Source organism: Phaseolus vulgaris, chromosome 4 (assembly GCF_000499845.2).
Source record: "Phaseolus vulgaris cultivar G19833 chromosome 4, P. vulgaris v2.0, whole genome shotgun sequence".
NCBI classification, from domain to species: domain Eukaryota; kingdom Viridiplantae; phylum Streptophyta; class Magnoliopsida; order Fabales; family Fabaceae; genus Phaseolus; species Phaseolus vulgaris.
Window position 1 is genome coordinate 19648493 of NC_023756.2, and position 10661 is coordinate 19659153.

A 10661-nucleotide genomic window follows, 5' to 3' on the forward strand; every position below is an offset into this window, starting at 1 on the left:
TATGTAGACGAAAATGTATTTTGTGAGCATCATTTTGTATAAGGGTTGTTCATTCTTGAAGTGGTTCCATTTAATTTTATTGCTATTTGTCGATAAATTTTTTTATTTATGTTACATTATTTTTCTCTATTTTAAAAGTTTTAAAATCTAAAACTAAAATTTATATTTAAAATATTATACATTATCGATCTTTAACCAATTAAAGAATTTTTTATATTAAAATATAACTCAATAATATTAAAGTGGTTAATAAAATAAAGAAACAAATGTAAACCTACACATAAATGAGATAGTTTGTTATCCACATTACATATGGTACTAGAGAATCATATCATTATCAACCTGTCATCTTATTATCAACTTAATTTTGACTATATATTTTTAATTCCACAATATTTCATATTAATTATATACAATATTATAAAAATTATAGAATTAGTAAAAAAAAATATGCATATATATCACATCAATTAACAACATTTATGTGTTTTAATAGAGACCATATCAAAATGATATCAAAATGATTAACAGAATGTATATTTGTGACACTTGTATTAAAATATTCTCTAATTGACAGGAAACTAACGTAAGTAACTATTTTTATTTATTTATTTGTTATCAAGCCTTTTAATCTGAATAAACTTTTCTCCTGATTTTGCTTAAAGATATTATTGATCAATAATATATAATATCTGAAATATTTTACAATTTTAATTCAAATATATTATTTATAAATTGCCAATAAAATAAAATTGTAAGAATAAAAGTAACTTTAGACATTGTTTTGAATATATTTTATTTTTCTTAGAGCGATCTATTTTTAGAACAAACCAACTGTAACAGCGTTTAAAAAAAAACCACAACCCCTCCCCCTGCGCACAGTTTCTTTCTTCTTCTTTTTCTTCCTTATCTCTATTTTTCTCTCTTTCCATATTCTCTTCTTTCCCTCTCTCTTAATTTTCTCTCCCAATCTTCATCTATTTTAGAATCTGATCAGACCACGTTGTAGATGACGAGTTAAGGAACATTTCTACCCGATCAGATTTTCAAACAGAGTAAGTTTATTTTTACTCTAAATATCCTTTGTTTTCTGTTTTTCCTTAGGATTTAGTCATCAATCTTGGTGGGGTCAGTTGAGAAGTTTAATCCTCTCAACTTATTCTATTATATACTGAAATTTTGTTCTGTTTGGATAATTTTCATTAGGCCCGTAAATCTTGAAGTTTATCCAAACGGTGGGGAATAAAATTCTAAAAGTTGCTTGGAAAGCAAGCAATTGAGGTAAGGGAAGCTAAATTTAATTTTTAATAGCACCCTAGGATAGAAGATCTGAATGCGGAAGGGACGTGGTCCCAATATTCAATTTCTCTTGTAGGGATGTTGTGTGTTTATTTATATTGGGTTGTTTGTTTATATATTATTTAAATTTGTGGAAATATTGGGTTTTGATGATTTAGTATTAAAGTGTTATTTTTTTTATGTCAAATAAACTTTTGAATATTGTGGATAACTTTTTGAATGATATTGTATGACAGAATGGTATGGAATTGAATTCATACATTTGGGATAATGTATGGACTGATGTTTGCTGTGTATTAAGTATTGATGCCTATGTGGTAACAGAGATCTCTGAGCTTCACTGATGATTTAAGTCACATAGACTAAGATATCAGGTGGTGAGAAGCTGATGGGGGAGTTCATGCACACAGTGACATATGAGATGCACGGCTTGGGTTGTATTGAACTTATCCTGATCCTTTCTGTTGGATTCGTTGGTAATCTATGGATCAATGGGATTGGAGGACCCAGGAAAAAGTGCATCAAGCTATATGACATTAAACAAGCGGTTGCTGAGAGACAATCTAGTATTTTAATTACTATGTTTTGTTTTTGTGTTTTTTGTTTAGTTTTTGTTTAATGTTATGTGTTGTGTGGTGAAATTGAGTTTGATGACCCCAGAACATGTATAACCTGGGGACATGTATTCTTTTCCTAGAGTATATCCAACAGATGAAACAAGACCATCTACAACTGTAGATGGGGATTTTAGTACAGATGGATGAGTTGCTAGGAAGAGATGATTGAGCACAAAATACGGTTATCTTTCTAGTTATTATTTCCTTTTAGTTTGTTTTATTTACTTTTTTTAGTTGTTTAATTTTCTTATATTTTTAGTTTTATTTTATTTGTTGAATTTTCTTTCTAGTTTTATTTTGTTCTTAAATATTATTGTGAGAACTGGAATATTAATTTGAATTGAAAAATTATTAAACAGACTTTGTGTCTAAAGATTAAAACAATGAAATGATATAGACATGGGTTGAAAATTCAAATGTGTTGAATCCATATTCAAATGTGGTTGATATTGTAGTACATGAAAATTAGATAGGATGATTAGTTGGAACATATAATGACAACAATAAAGAATTGAACTAATTAAGCCAATAAGTATGTACGGAACTTAAACAGTTGAGAGTTTCACTAATTAATCAACAGTTATGATTGCTTGAATTTATTTATTTTTATGTTACATCATAAAAAGATCGTGAAAATCAGTTACAAAATTTGTAAACAAATTTAGAACAATTTTTTACACTTCACATCAAAATTCCCAAATATTAGACATACATCTTGAACTATTTGAGAATGCGTGAAATGCTATGCCTCCAAAATTGTTAAAAGCAATATGCGGTGCCAACTCAATGTTAAAAAACGCGGAAGTGGGAAATTAATAAAATTTGTTGGATTTCCTAAAAACTACCTATACTTACTTGGGGTTTAGAAAACCTCTTTTGTACACTTTTTCTTATTGGAGAGGTCTTTTAAACCTTTGTTAACAAACCTCTCTTTAAAAATAAGACTTTTTGTATTGTAATTATTTTATCTATTTTATGTCCCATTTCTTTTTATCAATTTAAAAAAAAAATCTATAACCAAAGTTTTAGTTATATGATAAAATAAAGAAATACATGTACACTCTACACATATATAGTTAAGCAATAAAATAATTGTTAAATAACATTAGAAACAAAATATAAAATAAAGTGCGGGATCGGGGTAAGATAACCTATATATCTTTAAAATCTATTTTTTTTGTTCACTTCCGTAATTACCGTAAATTTTTTTTTATGTAGTCATATATTTCTAAAAAATAAAATTATTTATTCAAAATTCCACTATCTGTAATATGTGAGGGCCACACACAGCAAAAAGATAGTCCATGAAAGGTGCGTATTCAAAGGCTAACACTGTGAACATTTCACAATGAGAATTTTCGTCACCGTTTCTACTGCTTATTTGAAGTCAAATAATTAGTTTTAAATAAACGAAAATTAATTGAGAAATAAAAATAAAAGATGATATATTGAATGGTCATGCACCTAAAAGCAATCAATTTCATAGGTTGGTTGAGTGTATTTAGAAGACACGGAGAAAACCCAACACTCATTTCAATTTACAATGAGTTTTCAAAAGGGAATACATTTCTTGATTGATTCCATTACAACATAAATGTATTTATTACGAAGTGGACTTTAAGCCTAACCCAACCCCATAAAACCGGCTCATAGGGTTGACGTTTGCACCCACTTATATACAATGAAATGCTCTAATCTCTAGTCGATGTGGGATCTCCAACACACCCCCTCACGCCGAGATTGCCAACTCGTGCGTGGGACTACATATTTTGGGTGGTCCGATAGCGGGTGGCACGATAGGCCCAACACAAACACTCGCTAGGATAGGCTCAAAAATGACTCTGATACCATATTACGAAGTGGACTTTAAGCCTAACTCAACCCCATAAAACCGGCTCATAGGGTTGAGGTTTGCACCCACTTATATACAATGAAATGCTCTAATCTCTAGTCGATGTGGGATCTCCAACAGTATTACTAAAGAAGAAACATATATAAGGGGAAAAAAAGAAAGAGAGATATCTAGAATAAAATGGAGTGATATATATTATTGTAGAATCTGAAAATTTTATCGTAATGAAAGAGAATACAAGTAGAAAGATGGTAAAAAAGAAAAATCAAGGCATCTCTAAGCCATAGAACACACCTGCATGTTCTAGTAAGTCAGGCTGTGTATGAAAATAGAGAGTTTTAATTTTATTAAAAACATGGAGAGTGACTAAGCTATCGGAGCCTGCATGATGACTTTTTCTGACATTATTATCCAAACCTAGGGACTCAGAAACTCTGTCTAAACTGCCATGAAGGTTGGGACAAAATCTGATGAGATGTTTGACGTCATATACTCTGTATCCAAAGAAGAATTTAACAAGTTGAAGATGACGCCGGGGAACTCTGTATCCATAGAGATGAAAGGATACAAGGCAATGATGGAACGAATCAACTCGAACTCCAATTCAAGATTGTAAGACCACACTGATCTCGTTATTACAGAACCGCAAGAAAATGTCATGTTGCTTTCTCTTTTTGTCTCTCTTTCTCTTCCAATATCTCTTTCTCTTCTTATATCTCTTTCTCTTTTGATCTCTCTTTCTCTTCCCTTCAAGAACAATAAAACAACCACACCAACCATCTGACTACACTACTTTTATAGCCCAAATCACACACAACTTACAAAACATAATTGGTTCATGCAATCTTATCTTATAATCACACTTATTATTTCTTTATGGTATGATTCAATATATTAATTAAATATATCAAGATAAGATTAAGATTTCATTTTCCTTATTACATTCCTCAAATCTAATCTTACTTCTTGCACTCTACTCTTATTGCATATTTATTTACAAACTTTTATCTTTTTAATACATATTTCAAGAGTTGATCATTTCAGAATCAATGATAGTTATCTTTAATATCTCAACCCACAATTAGATTTAACTATCTTATTTATTTTTGAAATATATATATATATATATATTATAAATATTTTTTTTTTATGAGATTGATATATTTAAATTGCAGATAATTATTTTATCTATTTTATGTTCCATTTTTTTTTCAATTTTTAAAATATAATACCAAAGTTTTAGTTGTATGATAAAATGAAGAAGCTATATGATAAAAGAAAAGAAAAATGTTTTAATGTTTTTCTGTTATATTTGTTGTGCACCCTACCTCTGTTTAGTACCTGCCTCGCTATATCAATTTATTTGACAGGAATTAATTTATTAAGAATTAATTTGGTATTAAGCTATAACATTGTAGGGATTCGTTATTAAAAAAAACCCAGACCTTTTATTCTACGAATAATTACATTTTCCACACTTTTATTTATTTATTTATTTTTATTATGAAAGATGTTTAATATGTTTAACTATATCTAAATAAATTATTTTTTATCAACAAAAAATAAAATACCCTTTATTTGATTAAAGATATAATTGATCGATAATATATAATATCTTACATATTTCCCCATTTTTAATAAGGTATATTATTTATAAATTGTCAATAAAATAAAATTTTAATTATAAAAGTAATTGTGACATATAATTAAATACTTGTAATACTTTTATTCATTTTTATCAACAAAAATAATTTAATATAAACAAAAAAAAATTAAAAATATTTGTATTATATAAATACAGAGTTTTAAATATGTATAAATATAGTTTATATTTTACAAAATAATTAGTTTTAAATAAACTAAAAGTTAACATTGGATTTTTGGAAGGTAGTACTAAAAAAATGACGAGGTTCCTAAACGTTTTGAAAATCTAACTCAAATAAAGTATCATAAAGAAGAAGACAAAAAAAAAAAAAAGACAAAGAGATGTATTTTTTTTATATATCAAAAATTACTTTTACAATAACTATAAACTTATAATCTATATTGTCATTAAAACAATCAAAGACATGTAATTGCATGAAGAAGACAAAAATAATTAAAAGTTATATTGATAAACTTATGAGTATAACAAATAAAGTTCAACTTCTTAAATTCTTTCTGATGAAATAATATTGTTAAAAAATTATGATTACTATACTAGAAAAATATGAGTAAAAAATCTCAATTTTTGAGTGGAAGATATGTTAACTATCAACTTGGAAGAATTTGTAAATGCCTTCTAGAGAACAAAGAAAAATGAGACTATAAAATGTGTTTTTCATGTAAAAGAACAAGTTTATAAAGGTAGAAAAAACAAAGAACAATAAATCGAAGAAAAAGATGAGAGAAGGTTAAAAAAAATCAATAATGTGAGAACTTTTCTCCTTATCCACATTGCAAAATGATAATTTAATGTCGGTGGAGGCTAGATGTCAAGTGTAAAAACTATAGTGATTTTGGACATGTAAAGCGAATCTGCAAGTCTAAATAAAAAGAGGTAAAAGTAATTGTGAAGGAGCAAGAAGATGAGAAACTCTTTGTTTCAACATGTTTAGCTACAACCAACACTTCTAATAACTCATGGTTAATAGATAGCGGCTGCAGAAACCATTTGACCAACGATGAAAAGCTATTTAGAGAGCATGACAAAATCATCAGTTTTAAAAGGGAAAATTGGAAATGATTATTTCATCTTAGTTAAAGGAAAATGATTCATTGCTATTGAAAGCTTAACAAGTTTGAATTATATCTCTGATGTTTTATGTGTATCTAACATTGATCAAAATTTCCTTACTGTTGCATAGATTGTTGAAAATAGGCTTCAAAGTCATATTTGAATTTATCTGGTGTTTGACTAAAACAACTAAAAGTAAAGATGTGTTCAGAGTTAAAATGAGATCTAACCAATATGCTTTAAATCTAATTGATCTATGACATAAAAGACTTGAACATTTTCGTCTAATGCAACTGTTATATATTTCGAAACATGCCTTGGTCAAAGGTGTCTCGGTGATTAAAGACAAGTTGGTAGATTGTGTGGCTTGCCAATTCTGTAAGTCAGTCAGAAAAACATTTCCTCATACCACAAAAGACCATTTCCTCATACAAATGTTGGGGGACCTCAAAGAGTATTGTCTTTAACTGGTAATAAATGTTATGCTACTTTTATTGATGATTATATAAGATATTGTTCGATTTATATTTTTATATCCATGACTAAGGTTTCTAGTATCTTCTACAAATATTAAACATTTGTAGAGAATCAAAGTGGTTGCAGTTTGAAAATAATAAGGTTTAACAATGCAAAAGCAACATGCAATTGACGTTTTTTATAAATACTGTGAAGAAGATAGCATTGAACACCAACTTACACTGTCATACCCCCCACAAAAAAATGGTGTAAGTGAGAGGAAAAATAGAAGCATCGCGGGATAACAAGGTGTATGTTACATGAGAAGGATTTGTCAAACAAGTTGTAGGTAGAGGCTGCAAACACAATTGTATTTTTTTCTGAACAGGATCAGCTATAGTTTTGAACAAAAATAATCCATTTGAAAGCTGGTTTGGGTACATACCAGATTTACAAAAATTGAGATTTGTTTTTATGTGTTTATTTTTCTTATGTTCCATATGTTAAAAGGGACAAACTTGACAAAAATGTTGAAACCAAATTTTTTATTGGATATAGTAACATCTCTAAAGCTTACAAAATTTTCGAACCATAAAATGAAAAAAAATCTTGTTAGTAGAGATGTAAAGTTCATGGAAGATCAACAATGGAATTCGGATGAGCAGTAAGAAAACAATTTCCGAAAAATCCACACCTCTTTGATGTTGAAGTTGATGAAATTCTTGTTATAGGGACAAGATCTCTATGTGATATTTATCAAAGGTGTAATGTGATGAAGACAATCTCCCCCTATTTGATGAAGACAAATCCTTGGTTTGCTTGTGATGTACTTGTGATGTTCTGTTTGATTTTGTTAGTACCTGCAAAACATAATTTGTGCATGTATCAATAGTAATCATATCCATATATCATTAGCACCACATAACCATTTTTCACTATGTGATTCTCATAAGGAAAACCAGCAAAATCAGTGTGAAAACAAGGTGCAAAATCATAGTTATGCAACAACTAACTAAATCATATAAACCCAGTTTTAAAGCAGATATGTAGCAGATACATAGCAACATACAAACCATATAATTCTCCCCCTATTTGTCTTCACAAATAGAATAAAAGAAGGGGTAAAAACAGAATTAAGAAAAACCAGAATACCAATGTGTGTAGCAGCACCATTGCAACAACAAACCTGTGATACCATATCAGAACTACAACAACATTGTATGGTGTATCAGAGCTATGACAACAGCAAAATCAAAGTACCATAGACCCCAGAAATTTTAGCAAGGAGACCATAGTTTCTCCCCCTATCTTTTCTTCATCCAACAGTTCAAGTTGGTCAAATGATTGCTCAAGAGGTGGATTTGGTAGAAATATTATTTCTTCTGTCAAGAGCAAACCTTCCAGACGTTCCAAAGATACATTCACAAATATCCATCAACCCCATGACCACCAATGTGGTTGTCATTCATAAAAAGCTTTGAATTTCAAGGAAAACAAAGAATATATCTCTTTATGATCTAATTCGGAAGCACAAAAAATGCATATTTGACTCATAATGGGTTATGAAAGAAAAGAAACAGCTGTAATCATGCACAAGAAATTATAACAGCTTTATTCAAATGTGTCAGAGGTAAAACAATCGGTTGATTCGTGAAAACAATCGGTTGTTTTTCTGAGACAGCAAGAAAATGTTATTTTTCAAACCAAATCATCTTTCAAAGTGATGGGAAATGCATAATGAAATACATTTATACCTTTGCATTACCTCAAGCATGATTAGAATTTCATTTGGTCTTATGAAGCCAAAAGCATAGGAAGAACATATACAACTTACTTTACATAGGTCATGAATTTTGACTTGTCAAGAATTTGAGTAAGGTGTCTGCTCTTGAACCATAAGCATCACTTTGATTATTCTTCATCATAGCACATATACTTGAAAGGTTATGCAACACAGAATTGGTGCATATATAAAGCATGTATAGTAGTAAGATAACAAGACACACACAAACTGGTTTTCTGCATATACAACATTTGTAGAAAAACCAGAAAAAGTGAAATCTTCAAGTGCTTTCAAGTGCAGAAAAGCAACAACATAATGCACAGTTTTAAAGCTATCTATACAACCAAATCAAGCATAGACTTCTTCCCCTATTTGTTCTCACAAATAGACAATGAGAAGGGTTGTACAAAGCAGAAATCAGAATGATAAAACAGTAGTTCAGCAGTACAAACAATGTTGACATTTTAAGAATAGAACATGACATAGAGCTTTCAAAGTGGATATAATCTTTTATTATCAGATTCTGAGGCACATTCAATGTATATTTGTCCAAATAAAAGATTTCAAAAAGAGGAATGGTTTAATCATGCATAAGCAAACTTGGCAGCATTATACAAAGATGCCAGAGGAAAAACAATCGGTTGTTTCGAAAAAACAATCAGTTGTTTTACTGTGACAACAAAAAGAACATTTTTCATAACCAAAAATTACCTTTTAAATTGATGAAAATGCAGTATGCAATTTGTTCATACCTTTGCACAGAGAACCCCAATAGATTCACTCAAAAAGAAGACTTTCAGATGTTCATATGGTCACAAGGCATACTTACATAAATTGAGAAAAAACAACACATACTCTCTTTGAAGTTTCTTTTGATCAACACTATGCATGTGGAAAGGATGTCTCTTGACATTCAAAGAACCTTCAAAACATATACAATTGAAAAGTGTACGTACAAAAATTGTCTTTGCTCTTGATATTCTTCCCTTTAGCAGTCATTCTTCAAGTCCAAAAATGATTTTTGGCTGCCAAGGATACCTACAAGAAAAAATTAAGAAGCAAGATTTGCTCCCCTGATGAATTTGGGTCCAATGATGTTAGTAGGAACCTTAGTGATGGAGGAAGGCCCAAGCTCACCACACTATGAAAGCCAAGCTTCCAAGACCAAGACCGTCTAGCCTTCCAAAAGGAGCGTCTAGCCTCACAAGGAGCGTCTAGCCTCACAAAGGGAGCGTCTAGCCATGATGAGGAGCGTCTAGGCCAAGGCTACATGAGGAGCATCTATGAAGAGTCCTAGACCGTCTAGCTTCACACACACAAGGGCCAAAGCTACGGTTTGGGAGAGAAGAGGCTTTGTTGCATAAAAGGCCCATTAGGGGTACTTAGTAAAATAGGTAGTGTAGAAAGAACTTTGTGAAGGAAACCTTCTAGAACCTAGGGTTGTGTGGCCGGTCATTGCATGGCACATGGCTTAGAATTTAGATTTAATTTTGGTTTTCTTTTCCTTAGAAATGTAGCTTAACATTTAAGCCCAAATAGCCTATAAATAGGAAGGCTATCTCTTTGTATTTGACAAGTTTATTTGAGTATTGTTATGCTGCCCATTTTGTGCACTAGCTTTACTTCTCCTAGAAATCTAGGCTATAAACTTCACTCCCTTCACCTTTCTTCATAGAGCTGGCCGAACCTCTCTAATCCATACTCATCATGCACCTTCAAAGCCATCACAACTCCTAGGAGGGCTTTGTTTCACTCACCCATTGCTTCCGCATCCATTTTACTACTTTGATTCAAGAAGAACACATGAAATGCCATCATTTGGTATCATGAGCTTTTGGTTCTTCAAGATGAGTAGCTTGTCTTTTTAATTTCAGTTCTTCTTTATTTTCATCTTTGTCATTTCAATTCCTTACTTGTCTTGCTGTTTTTATATTTTAA

At 30.4% G+C, this 10661-nt stretch overlaps 1 long non-coding RNA gene across 2 annotated transcripts; it reads left to right on the top strand.

The window, feature by feature from the left end:
* Window positions 1-724: 724 nt before the first annotated feature.
* LOC137836457 (uncharacterized) lies at window positions 725-2126 on the top strand. 2 transcript variants are annotated; one of them, XR_011085285.1, is made up of 3 exons: window positions 725-1055; window positions 1207-1281; window positions 1624-2126. It is a non-coding gene; the product is annotated as an uncharacterized lncRNA (long non-coding RNA). The 2 variants fall into 2 exon arrangements; XR_011085284.1 differs by having other exon boundaries at window positions 1536-1630.
* The last annotated feature ends 8535 nt before the right edge of the window (window positions 2127-10661 follow it).